Source organism: Tachypleus tridentatus, chromosome 5 (assembly GCF_004210375.1).
Source record: "Tachypleus tridentatus isolate NWPU-2018 chromosome 5, ASM421037v1, whole genome shotgun sequence".
In the NCBI taxonomy this organism is placed as follows: Eukaryota; Metazoa; Arthropoda; class Merostomata; order Xiphosura; family Limulidae; genus Tachypleus; species Tachypleus tridentatus.
In genome coordinates, this window is record NC_134829.1 from 19,072,358 (window position 1) to 19,085,936 (window position 13,579).

Sequence of the window (13,579 nt, forward strand, 5' to 3'; positions counted from 1 at the left end):
GTTATATTGGCTGCTTCATATCATGGTACTTTATGAGATGTACTGATTTGTATCACGAACAATCGAATCAATCATATTTTCCTCTAAAGTAGAGAATAAAAAGTATTATGCCATTTAATGAGCACATAAAATATGATTAGAATTTAAGATTTTTGTGTTATTACATTTATGTGTGTGTATTATCTATGTTCGCCGATGAATATCGAACTCCTGACTCTAGTATTGTAAGAAATTTCGTTATCCCACTAGAGGAGATTACGTTTAGCATATTTAAACTTATCTTCATCTCAGTTGCAGTGACATCAGTGGAAGAGAAGGTATTTTGAGTTTCACTTGTCTCATACATCCAGATTGTCTTCTAAAAACTATTAATGATAACTGAGTTATAAAGTTCAAGGTGATTCTTCGAGCCCTTTGGTAATTTCTTTATAAACTACAAAAAACGAATGTTATCATTCCGTTTTCTCTTTTTTCAATCTCACAGTTATAAATAGTGTAGATCTTGCAGCCGTTCTAGCTGTTGTACATTAACCAGAAATCACGATAATTTCTGGTGGGCCTCAAATGATTTAATTTTACTTTCTCTTTGGAATTCTACGTGATTTCTTTGAGAGTAAAGTTTGTAAGACCTTTAAGTAGCGATATATTTATGCTGTCTTAGCGGCTAGGTCTAGGTCTTTTACGCTGATGAAGTGATACAATATGTTCAGCAGATAGACAAGGATAATCTCAAAGAGATTGACTTTTTGCTCAGATAATCTTAAATATGACGTTATTTAAGCTTACCATTATGCAATTAAAATTCTCATTTCCAAGTTTTATTTAAACTTACTAAGATAATACCTCAGAAGATGTTACGTCTTTTTGTTTTACTCTAACGTTTCTGTTAGAATCTCTGGAAACGTTCGTGTAGATCCCATTCAACTGCGTGTTGAATGACGTCAAGGTTATAAGATTCACTAAAGCATTCCGTTATTAAGTTAGTAAGAGCAACAATTAAGTGTTGACTCTTTTATCAGATCAAATCAACTAATGTCAACCAAGGTGTGGAATCATGGTGTTAAATCCACCTGTTATCACAAAAACAGCGTTGCATGGCTGAAGTACATAATTCCATATCATAAAACTAAAAGCACTAGAATTTCTAGACAGTTCAAGGGGTGTTATAAAACGGCCTCTCAGTTAAGAAGGTTTTTCTTTGGATACCTTCCTGATGCTTCAGTGGCCATTACATATAGTAGCAGAAAAGAATCATTCAATAGTTCTTTTCTACTATACTTACTGGAACATAAAAAAGATGATTTTATCTATTAAATACAATAAATATCTGTCCCATAGGGTTTCTTCATGCCAACGCTCAGAAATATCTGCATGGCAGGTTTTCACTATTCTTCCACATTTTTACTTAGACTAAGCTCTGCTGAAAGGTAACAATTACATCTTATTAACACTTGTACTTAATGAAGATTGGTTAGTTAGCTAACAGGTAGCTGGAATAACAGTAGGTCTACCAATTTAGTTGATAAAAGTAAAATTACAAGGTGATGCATTGAATGGATCAATCCAACATAGAGAAACAGATGAACTTATAACAAACAAAACATGCAGATAAATATGCACATGCAACCATAAGAAAGTATATGTCACTTAAGAACACTAAATGAAATGTTGAATGTGAGATAAAATTAAAGGTTAACTGATGGCATGAGAATTAAAAGTTGAAAAATACACATAGGCGAGTTGAGCTAGAACTTAACAGTATATAAAACGACATGGTTCATTGAAGTTCAGGACAAGAAAGACAAAAACAATTCAAAATCAAGTGGAAGAATCTGTAAGTCTTATGCTGTTTCAGTCAGGTTTAACTGTTGTTAACTCATATGCACCAATTTTGCACTCGTTTGTGACAGGGTACACACAGTTTGGACATTAACATCTTATCATTACTTCGCAAAAATGACTCAGGTGACTGACTGAAAGCTCTTGATTTTACTTGTAACAAAAACGTCTGAAAGATATTCGCATGTCTGTAACAGGAGAATATGTTCCCATTAATTAAACAGAAAGTCTAAAATTTAAAGGTCATTAGACATTAATATTAACCTTATATGCAAGTGCAAAGTATGAAGGTTAAAAATGTTATCGTGTTGAAAATTAAGATCCACATATAAGTTGAGTCATATTGGTTATCAGATTTATAATTTAATCGCAGACTTGACGTGTAAACTAAAACTAGAAATGTAACTCAAGCATCATAAATATACAATTACAATTTTATATTAATCTCATTTAGCAAAGTGGTCGCTCCTAATGAAGCAAGAAACAAGGAATTAAAACAAGACATGCTGATAAAATAAAGTTTCTTGAAAGAAACAGTTGAAAATGGCAAGTAAAATTTATTTCATGTATTAGGAATACCAGCTCCAGTAACTCCTACATGATTTTATAAACAGCATAATGATCCAATGAAATGAATACGTCGTGGTCAACAAGTTTTGTTACTTAGAAAACGGAACTTGGCATTTATTATCCAGATACTCCTTTACTAAATATTTTTCCACACAGATTTTAAAATATTATAAATGGTTTATAACCATACAAATTTATCTGTTCCTATGTTTCCATATGCTAAAGTTACGTCAGTAAGATCTGTGAGTATTTTCGTTGTAGGCCAACTAGTGTTTGACGTGTTGTTATTAAGCAGAAAGGTACACAAAGGACTATCTGTGCTCTGCCTACCACGGTTACCGAAACCAGATTTCTAGCAGTACAAGTCCGCAGACATATCAATGTGTTTAATGGTGAAGGGGTTGTGGGCCATCTGCTCTTCAGCTTTGAAACATTATAAATGGTTTAGTATTTTGTCATGAAGACGAAATTTTGCAGTTCTATTCTTTATTATCCGCACATAAGTAACTAACAATGGAACTAGATAAAAGAAAAAAAAATTTCTTGTCTATTTGTTTGTTTTATTGTATTTTGAGAGTAGCTACACGAGGGTTATCTACGCTAGCCATTTATAATTTAGAACTGACAAACTAGAGAGAAGGCAGTTAGTTATTACCTCTCACTGCCAGTTCTTGGGTTATTCTTTTTCCAACAAATAGTGAGATTGACCGTCATGTTATAACGCTCCCACGACTGAAAGAGCGAGCGTGTTTGGTGTGACGAGTATTCGAACTCGCGACCTTCAGTTTACGAAACGAGCATCCTAATCATGTAGATTTTTGTAATTAAAGGTTTTTTATAAATTGTTCATTAATTTTGCAGGCAATAATGTTCCGAGTAAAAACAACAAATAAAATCAACACGAGTGTTTGTATCCTATTTACCACATATCAACAAACAATTAATTTAATAAATAAATTTACACAGGTTTCTACGAACATCAGGTAACAATAGTCTTTTGTACATTTCATTGAATAAAGCAAACTCCTTTAGCGAAATAGCTTTAAACATTCTATAATATGAAATTGTTCTCAACCAAAATCAACATTGTGTAGCACAGAATTTTCATTTCCAAACCGAGATGCTGAGGTTCCATTTTTATCGTCCCATTTGCGTTTAAAAAGTACTCCACACTTTGGGAGTGTTAGGTATTATAACTAATTATACTAATATTCTGCTAGAATATTCCAAACGTTGGGATTGGTTGCTGTTTATTAACTAATTTTCCTCTAATTTATCTCTTCAAAATTAGCGACTAATGACACAGTTATTTCACACATAGCTTTTACGCGAATGTCTGGCACTCACAAACAAAGCAAAAAATTAGAAAAAATGAATAACTTTTCTATGCAGTACCAGTTTTGAGCTAGAGAATGCAAGCACACACACACTTAAGTATATACATAAAACCATCCCCTTTTACACAGTATGTATTAGATTTGTGGTTTCTAGTGCTAAATGAAACCGTTTAGCAAAATCTCCTTCGCAAATGTTTCAAATTCATTAAAGGTCTATAATGCTGGTCCAAACCTAAACAAGGCGATTTTCGATTTTTATTTTGCGACTTCTTTTCATTTTACATATTCTTCTTAATGCTTGTCTTTCTGTTTTAGTTACTGACATATTGGTGAATTTTTTTTTCCACGATCCCAACAATGCCTTAAACTTTGATAGACAGTAAAAATGTGAGCATATTCACAAAATATTTGCAAGCGAAAAACATTACAATATGTATGTCTTAATTCAATACTTTCTGAGTTATAAATTAGGCCTAGTACATTTTTAAGTGTACTTAACTGAAACAACTACACATCTTTGAACCAAATTTCTTTTATACTAGTACAATAACTATAAGTACTTAATGAAATAAAATTAATAGACTGTTAATTTCAGCATTGGACTTTGCATTACGACATGTACAAATTGGTATACAGTATTTAAACCAAGTTTTTAGTACTTCCAGTAGTACAAGAATTCTACACTTTTGAGGAGATTGCCTTTATATTTTAGTAAGACATTTAGAACTTTCATCTTGATATATTTTGAAAAGTTAAATCTCTGTAAAATCTTCAGATTTCTTATATTATTATTCTGGTTCCGTAAACTCTACTGTTTGAGGGTTAGCCGTACTTGAAAGTAAGAAGTAATAACTATGTTTGTGTACGTGATTCTGGACTGCCATGACACAAACACAAAGTCCAAGAGCAGGAAAACTGTAGGGAACCACTCTATTGTACTTTTGTTTACGATTAAGATTTATCACAGATGGCGCGTCTTACCCTCTTTCCAAACCCATCCATCAAACTAACAATAGATAACGAAAAACTGAGCCAAATGTCTTGAAAGCTTTTTCTCTTCTATTGGCAAATGTCATTGATTTATGTCTACAAAAGAGGAACTCTTCACTGTTGTATTGATTCCTGTCCAATTCTGCCCTTATTATCATAAAAATGGATTAACTCCGCAATGTGTGATGGTTGTATGTCATTTGTCCTGGTTGTTTACTGAGTTGCGTATAACATTCTTGATCTGTCGAATTGTGCATGGAACTGTTCAGGGAATGAAATTTTGTGTATTTTCTGTTAATATAATATTTTTAAAAAAGAAAAAAAACTATATGTAAATCATTCTCATTGTAATTAGAAAAAGAAATGGCATTTCAATAGTAAAATATTTTCCCAAATACAAAACAACATGCAAAGTTTTGATCGTTTTGATCATAGTGTATTCCAACAGTTATTTTTTTAATGAAGTATCATAGAAGTGCTGGCTTATGATTCTGAAATCTACTTATGACTTTCACGTTTGTTTATTAAATCCTTAAAGTATCTGCTGCGTAAAATATCTAAGGAACCATAATAACCACACAGTGACAAATGTTTTATAGTATGGTACAAAGTGTTAAAAAATGAGTATTTTAAAATTATTGTTTTTTACTTTCCTTTATTGGTTCAGAATATGTGAGCATACGATATGTAAGTAAATTCAAATGATGATTCCAAAGTTTCACTTAGGTGTTACGCACATTCTCGCTAATTTGGTGTCGAAAGGTTGTAAACATTTGTTAATCCTCTAGGTTAGATAAAAGTTACATATGACAATCGCTTCTCCATAGAAGCAATCAATTACACGTTTTAAAAATACATTTGATTCTATAGTTCTTGTAATGACTCAGATTACCGAAAAATAAATCATTTATTCAGAATGTAATCAACTAATACAGTCGACAAATTGTACTAGCTTTCAGTACTGTTGAAAAACAGTGTTTACATATTCAAAAACCTTTAGTGCATTTATAATTTTTGAAACAGTATTAGAGCTTTCAAATCACTCAATGTTTTTAAATATATTTATTTTTAGTATAGAATTTATAAGCGAGAATTATGCAAAGGAGTATAGTTTGTAATAGAAAACTGGGTTTCAATATGCGTTTTCTGTGCTTTTGAACGTGTAATTAAAAGATTATAGTAGGTTTGAAAACATTTGTTTCTAAGCTGCTTTATTTATTTAAATAAATTTACTGATAAGAAATATAATCAATCGTTATCAGAATATAGAATTAATCCTATTTATAAAGTAATTCGTTCTCATTTTGGTAACGCCATAATTAATGAATATTTAAAACTTTAATATTCAATACAAAGAGTATTTCCATATTGATGATATTTAGACATATTCTTCAAAGACTTTAAGATAATACTGATACAAGTTATTTATCAAGTTTGTTGAATCATCTGAAACAATGTTCTGTATCTATCTATACTTACAAAATATGTAGTACAGTGAGTTATCATATTGGTAATCAAGGGATGTTTTCTTTTAACACCAATAATCCCAGGAAGAAATTTAATATAATCTTTAAAGAATATTAAATAATAAATCTTTATTTTGTCTCCAACTTTTTTTAATGTTATCTAATATTGGATTAAACTTAATAATATAATCCTGTTCAGTTACAAAAAACTTAGTTATGAAATCAATATTTACTATTTATAATAAAATCAATAAAATCAATGATATTTGTTATAGGTGATGAAATATAAGATTACATATGAGAATATTAATAATTAAAAAATTAGATCCTTTGGTTCTCATGTTGAAATGCCCCCGAGTTGCTCAGCGGTATGTCTGCGGACTTTCAACGCTAAAAACCGGCTTTTGATACCCCTGGTGGGCAGAGCACATATAAACCATTGTGTAGCTTTGTGCTTAATTCAAAAAAACAACAACAATCATGTTGAAATAATGTATGAAATGCTTAATTTTTACAACATGACTGGTACTTTAGGACCAACAGTTTCAACTACTGGCGCTATTGGTTTCTTTTTCGTTGATATACAAGTAATTTATTTAACAGTTAAAAGTAACTCTGATGTTTCAACTTCTGAAACGAATTTCATGTTAAATTAGATATTTTACACGGCTTTTCTGATGTAGAGTTACTTTGCAATAATATTTCGTTCCAAGAAAATATTGATTTATATTCAGGGTTAGTGTTCTCATTCTCAGATATAGTAAATGAACATTCTAAGCTCATGGTATTTGCAGCTTAAAAAGGATATTTTGCTTTTAATACAGTAGTTTGTGATCAAGCTGATATAGGACAATAAGAGACGAAGACTTGGACCTGCCAAGGTCAATGTATTCTTATAATTGCAAGACAAACAATGCGTATGTAAATATTTTATTGACCCTAAGCCCCCTTGCTAGGAAGGTGAGTAGATGATATCTGTACTTCTTCGTTTACAAAGTTGTGCTAATGGTTCCTTTCTAAAATACTTCAACGCTAATCTGCCATTTTCGATACTTGGTATACGAGCAGCCAAGCAGTTTAAAGTTGTTTATCGAAAATCAACTTTTTCGAAACGTTATGTTTATTTCGATTGATTTTTTTTCCTAAAGCATTTACTTTTGTCGAAGTCCTTGATAATCATAGGATTATAATCAGTCATTATATGTTGCATGATGGAATATAACTGAAACCATTTTTAAAACGTGACAAACTTGATAGTAACTTCATTGATAGTAACACTAGTAAAATAATAAGTGCTCTGACTGACCCTGACATACAAATTTGCACACCTCCCAGTGGCACAGCGGTACGTCTGCGGACTTACAACATCAGAAACCGGATTTCGATAATCGTGATGAACAGTTCACAGAGATCTCATTGTATACCTGTGTGTTTAACTTCAAACAAACAACCAAGTTCATATTTCAAATGTGTGTGTAGGGGAATATTTGTAGGTAGTCACTCAAAAAAACATGTTCCTGGCAAACCTGAAAATTCATCTATCGTCGAATGAAATATTTTAAGTAAATATAATACTATTGTTACGAATGGTAACTTTGAATTAGTCGAACTAGAAATGATGATCAATTAGGTTTGAATGAAAGGTTCACAGCTGCAATCTTGAGGATGCGACCAACCAACTCTGTCTTATGTAGCTGTAAGTTGGTCATTTTAATTTCCTTCTGAAAGCGGTAAGACAATTATTATTCGTCTGAAAGTTTTGACAAATTCCCTCTGTTCTTAAACTGTCAGATTTTTTTAAAGGATTGTAACAAAAAGATCCGCTTACAATTATTATTTAACGTTTTATTGTAATAATAACGTAAGCTTGAAGCCTTAATGATAGTAGTTTTTATATTGACGTTAAGATATTATGATCTTAGTTAATGAGTGAATAGAATAAAGTAGAGCATTTAACTGCATTGATTCTAACAATACTTGTAGGAAGAATCTGTTTGTTGCAGAAGTTTTCTCAAAGCTATACAATTTTTTTCTCCACATAACTGTCCTCAATTTTCAATATTATTGGAAAGGCAGCTATCTAGTCAACTACATTTACTGTCAACCCTTGAACTACTATTATCTATCCGAATAGTAGGAGTTAACCTTTACTTTTATAACGTATCCACATCTTTAAATTAAGGAATTTGTTTTAGTTGTATGTGTCTACGTATCATGAGTTGTTGGATTCATCGTCCTATCTCTTTAAATACAAAAACACTAACCCAGTCACGCTAAAAAAAAAACAACAAAGAAAAATATAACAGAGCACGCCAAAAATGAAACCTAGATAACACTAGCGTTTCGCATTTACTCACACAACGAAATATAAAAATAGTAAATATTATATAAGGTCTTGCTAGAAAAGACGTTCCGTTTTCCTTGAGATTTTACTGATTTATTAAATTCCACAACGTAAAGACAAAAACTGTGTTGGAGCTTATAAACAAAAACAGATAGGTTAATGTGATTTTTTTCAGCGAGAGGTATAACACATAACAGTCGCTTGCAAATTTAATGATATACAAAGCGGAGAGGAAAAAGAAAAAACTAAAGTAAAATAAAAATAAAATCTCTAAATTAGGAATTTTAAAACAAACTTAACATAACGTTGCTAGTTGTGCTTGTATATATATATAAAAGCGGAATTAAGCATTTTGACATATTGTAAGAAAAATAAATCTGCACGTGAAAATTGATACACGTTATCCCTTTGTTATTCGTTCGATTAGTTTGTATGAAAACAAAACTCTTATGAGAGGTAGACTCGGAGTTTAACAGCTGACATTAAACCTACTTTTCAGTTATTTTACAATAAGAGAAAATAACCTATTGAAATAAAAATTAGATTTTTCGGATATTTTGAAATATTTTGTTTCTTTCTTTTTTTTTTCACTTATTACCTGAACTTTTAAACTTTATTAACTCGAAGAATTGACTTACTATATAATATCAGTCAATACAGTAATAATAGTGACATAATTGTGGTTATAAATTCGTGTCTGTAGTGTTGTTATATATATACATTTATCAACTAATGAAAGGCCATAGTCTTTGTTGATAATTATGTTTGTTTGTTATTGTTTTTGGCAAGGTATGGAATAACTACAGTAAATAGAGTTTTATTTTTCAAAACAGTTTTCACAGATACTATCAAAAACTATAATCCGTTATTTAAGTAAGACCGGTGACATTTTGAAATATTACAAAGCCTATAAGTTGTGTTAGTTTCTTTAAACACTGAGCTACACAATGCTTTATCTCTGTTGCTTCCACCACGGGAGTCGAATCCAGTTTTAACCTTTCAGACTTACCGCTGAGCTACTGCAGGAAAAATCTATAATAATAATAAATCTAGAAAAAGTAAAGCATTAAAAGGCTTTAAACTTTAATCAGAAGAATATCTCCCGTTAATATTTCATTTCTGACAGCCAAACGTATGAGTTTCAATAGCAAGCGCTTTATATTATGGTCCTTTGTTAGACAGCCAGAGTCGAAGGGTTTAAACTACGTCTATACACTAGTGGTGTATGGCAGCTACGAGGCTACAAACGACTACACGCCAAACCTTAACCTACAGCTTTAAACACGTTTTGTGGCACCGCTCTAACAGCTTTGTGTAATATGTGAGGACGTTGTTAGCCAACACTAATGGCGATATAGAACTTATTTATTACTTCTTTTCTTGTGATAGTGTTCAACACAACTACCATGGTATTTAGACGAAAGACGTGCCAATTTATCTTAAGAGTTCAATTACAGAAATGTTTGATAACAAATCTTCATTTATCTGTCTATCGTCTTGTTCATCTGTCTATTCATGTTTCACTCTATCTAGACGACTGTGCGTTTATTCTATTTTTCGTCCTTACCAATTTTTATCTCATAATTGTCTTATTATTTTACTTGTGAGTACACCACAAGTGTAGTTTTACTTTTATAAACCTGTTATAGTTTTAAGTTGTTATAGAAATAAGAAAATTGTAATGCAATCCAACCTTACTGTTACTCTACATATTTTACGTCTTTTCGAGCATCATATATGTGCTTCACTTAAGCATCCAATGCATGCAAATATTGTGATGAAAATTATTGTTAATATTCATATTTTTGATAATTGATGTCTTAATATACAGTTACTTGAAAGCCATTTAGGTACATATGAAACAAGTAACAGGGTCTAATGTAAAAATATTAACATAAATATATAATTTACGAGAATCTATTGATAAAAAGCGTTGCTTACCTAACAATATAGAGCATTTGTATGCTTTCAAAAGAGACGTAATGGTTGGTCCAAATTACAATTTATAACTAATTACTTTTTGTTATTCAAAAATATTTTAATGGAACAGATTTTACCTAAGTTTCTATCTGTTAAATCTCATTTTTTCAATACATATATTTAGCGTTAAGAAAATTAATGTATTTTGTCGCAAAACTAGCTTTCATATTAATAGGGTAAACAGACTATCAGTCATTTATTTCTTCTTATTGCGTTTTAAAGCAGTTAAAATAAGATATTCTTGGTTCTTTCTACCAATTGATTTTCTATGCGCCTATATAATTTCGTTATATTTCGTGTAATATATATATTTTTAGAAAAACATAATATCATTATACTATCCGTCATAGCTCTTCACTTCACATTTGTTTTAAAGTTTAAAACCTAGGCATGTATACTTGTTCATTGTATAAAAGATACCTGGAAAAGTGTTTAGGTACAAGGCGTGCTATGAAGTATTCTTCTATCTATGCTGCTACCCTACCTAGTATTCTCTGTTTTGAACGACATCATGTGTAACGTCCTGGCCAAAAGGCTAGGCCAGAGGTTTTATGAGTCGTTTTATAATGTGAAGCGTGTTGAGCTGCATTCTGGCACTGCAAACTATGGACATTCTGATATGAAGCCTGGTGCAATCACAAATAACTGCATTTAAAATTATAAATATATATCTATTCTTCTAGTTTACCACAAAACATATATACATTTATACATATCCTTAAGACACTTACTAGTATGTACTATTCAGGAGTTGAAACAATGTAAAACATTGTGAGTACCTGGCTTAATAGTGTGTGTTTCTTGCTTTAATTGTAAGAACTGCTTCAGTTACTAATATCACAGAATATGCAAGCTCGTGTAGTATATGGTCAAAGAGGGTCTAATTTTTCTATGACATAAAGCGCCACAACCTTGCTTATTTCTAACAATCTTCCAACCACTCTTATATCTACCTGATGAGACTTGTGAAATAAACACCAACCATTCTTCTGTTTACTTGATAAGACTTATAAGACAACTTCCATATTATAACATCATTTTATGTTGGTACTTTTTCACAGCCAAACATTTGTGTAATTTAGGTCACTAAGATCCCCAGATAGTGTCCTTTTTTAAAGTTAGTTAAGTCGCACTTTGTTCCTTGTATTGACTGACAACTAACGTGGAATATAGCTTACATGTGATTAACTCTTACAGATCTCTTGTCTGAAAGGTCATTAGAAGAAATACATTAATCATTCAACTGAGGGACCACTCCATTTAGTACCTGAGGAGAAACGGACAAATCCATGAGCAAGTGTCATTTTTTGTTGTTCTTGGTCTATCGACTGTATTTTGAGTTATATGGTAAAAGTGTGATCGTTTTACTTAAATCCAAGAGTTATATAAAATTATAATGAACAACAATAATCAGTTGTATATACTAACGTCTCCAATTATTGAAACTCGTAAGTAATTTCTATTATTCTACTGAACTATTTGTTTTGGAAACTAAGACTCTGTTCCGATAACTTTTTGGATTACTCTTGAAAATATTTTAAAGTAAAAACATCAGTCGTCCTTTGACCATCCGAACCTCCTAACTTAATAAGTAATCAAACAAAATCCCTTTAAACTACTCATCATGTGTGATCAATTTTAAGAACTGAAATTATTGTGAATGATGAAACTGTATCCCTTCATAAAACGTAGCTATCAGCTTTCTGTATGAATCATCCTTGTTAAACCACGTTTATATTTACCTTTATATGATTTATATTTATATTATTTCCTTAGATACACTATTTTTCTTTGTCCATATCACATACCTCCCATAACCAGACATATAATTCATTTTATTACTTAATTAAATATTAAAGATTAAATTGGAGCTGCTGTAGTCTCTTAGTGGTTTCGTTGTTTCTGGTTTCTAAAGAGGGTTTTATATTTTATTTACTTCTACGCTTTTAGATTAATTAAAACTCTTTGAAGAAAGAGGACATTTATTCTGTTTGATTTTTGAGTCAGTGCAAAGCTACACAATAAATAATCAGTGCTTTGTCGAAGAGGGAAAATCCAACGCCAAATTTTAGTATTGTAAGTCCATAAACTTCCACGGAAGAACGAAGACGTATTCAAGAGCTTCCTTTCTTATATACTCATGTGATTAGATCTTTTTTCAGTCACGGTGCATGACCACTCACAATTTAACAGCCATGTCATTGGACCGAATGTCAATAAAATAGTATTATATAAAACAGAATTAGAGCGATGTACTTCCCTTAAGAACTTCTCATAACCTATAGGTGCTGAAATATTTCTGTGACTCGAATAAACTTGTTAGAATATCGATAAAAAACATTTTAGAACTGGGTATAAAAAGTATTAAAATGACGTTTTTAAAGCTGTTTAAAAGAGAACACGTCCAGACATGAATAGGAGGCGGTTAAGAAGATCAACTCGTCATATCAGGTTCGAATCCCCTTAACACCAAACATGTTTACCCTTTCAGCTGTAGGTGGAAGGTATAAGGTGACTGTTAGTCATATTATTCGTTGGTAAAAAGTAGTCCAAGAGTTGATGGTAGGTGGTGACGACTAGCTACTGCCCTTCTAGTCTTGTACTACTAAATTAGGGACATCTAGAGCCGGTAGTCCTCGTGTAGCTTTGCGTGAAATTAAAAAATAAACAAAAGATAACATATTTTAAAATGTTTATACTACATTCAGTTTTATTAATATGTTTGTTTGGTATTCAGTTGACACTATGTAAAACTAATAATTCTAATCATTAAAAGCATTTTTACCATCTAGAAGACATGCCATAACTTCACCTGAACAACATATTGGTCGGCGAAATTTATGTTCTCAGTTTGTAAAGAGTGCAGTGGATAAACATATTTGGTTCATAAACATCCTCATTTGGAAATTTAAGAATATGAAAACATATTAAACATCACGTGAAATGAAATAATATGTTATTCAAACATTTAAACATGGTGCATTTTAAATAAATGATAGTGACTGATATTAGATTTCTGAATAAAAGTTTGTGAATAAAACCAAACACCTACA

General features: G+C 31.2%; 2 long non-coding RNA genes across 2 annotated transcripts in view; one reads left to right on the plus strand and one right to left on the minus strand.

The window, feature by feature from the left end:
* LOC143250646 (uncharacterized) overlaps window positions 1-13,579 on the minus strand; it is a 101,258-nt gene that overhangs the window by 68,729 nt on the left and 18,950 nt on the right. The window lies entirely within an intron of this gene.
* Window positions 7,607-13,579, plus strand: part of LOC143250647 (uncharacterized) — a 75,791-nt gene continuing 69,818 nt past the window's right edge. The window contains exons 1-2 of the long non-coding RNA XR_013028285.1: window positions 7,607-7,932; window positions 11,724-11,819. This is a non-coding gene — a long non-coding RNA (uncharacterized LOC143250647). The remainder of the gene's footprint in view (window positions 7,933-11,723; window positions 11,820-13,579) is intronic.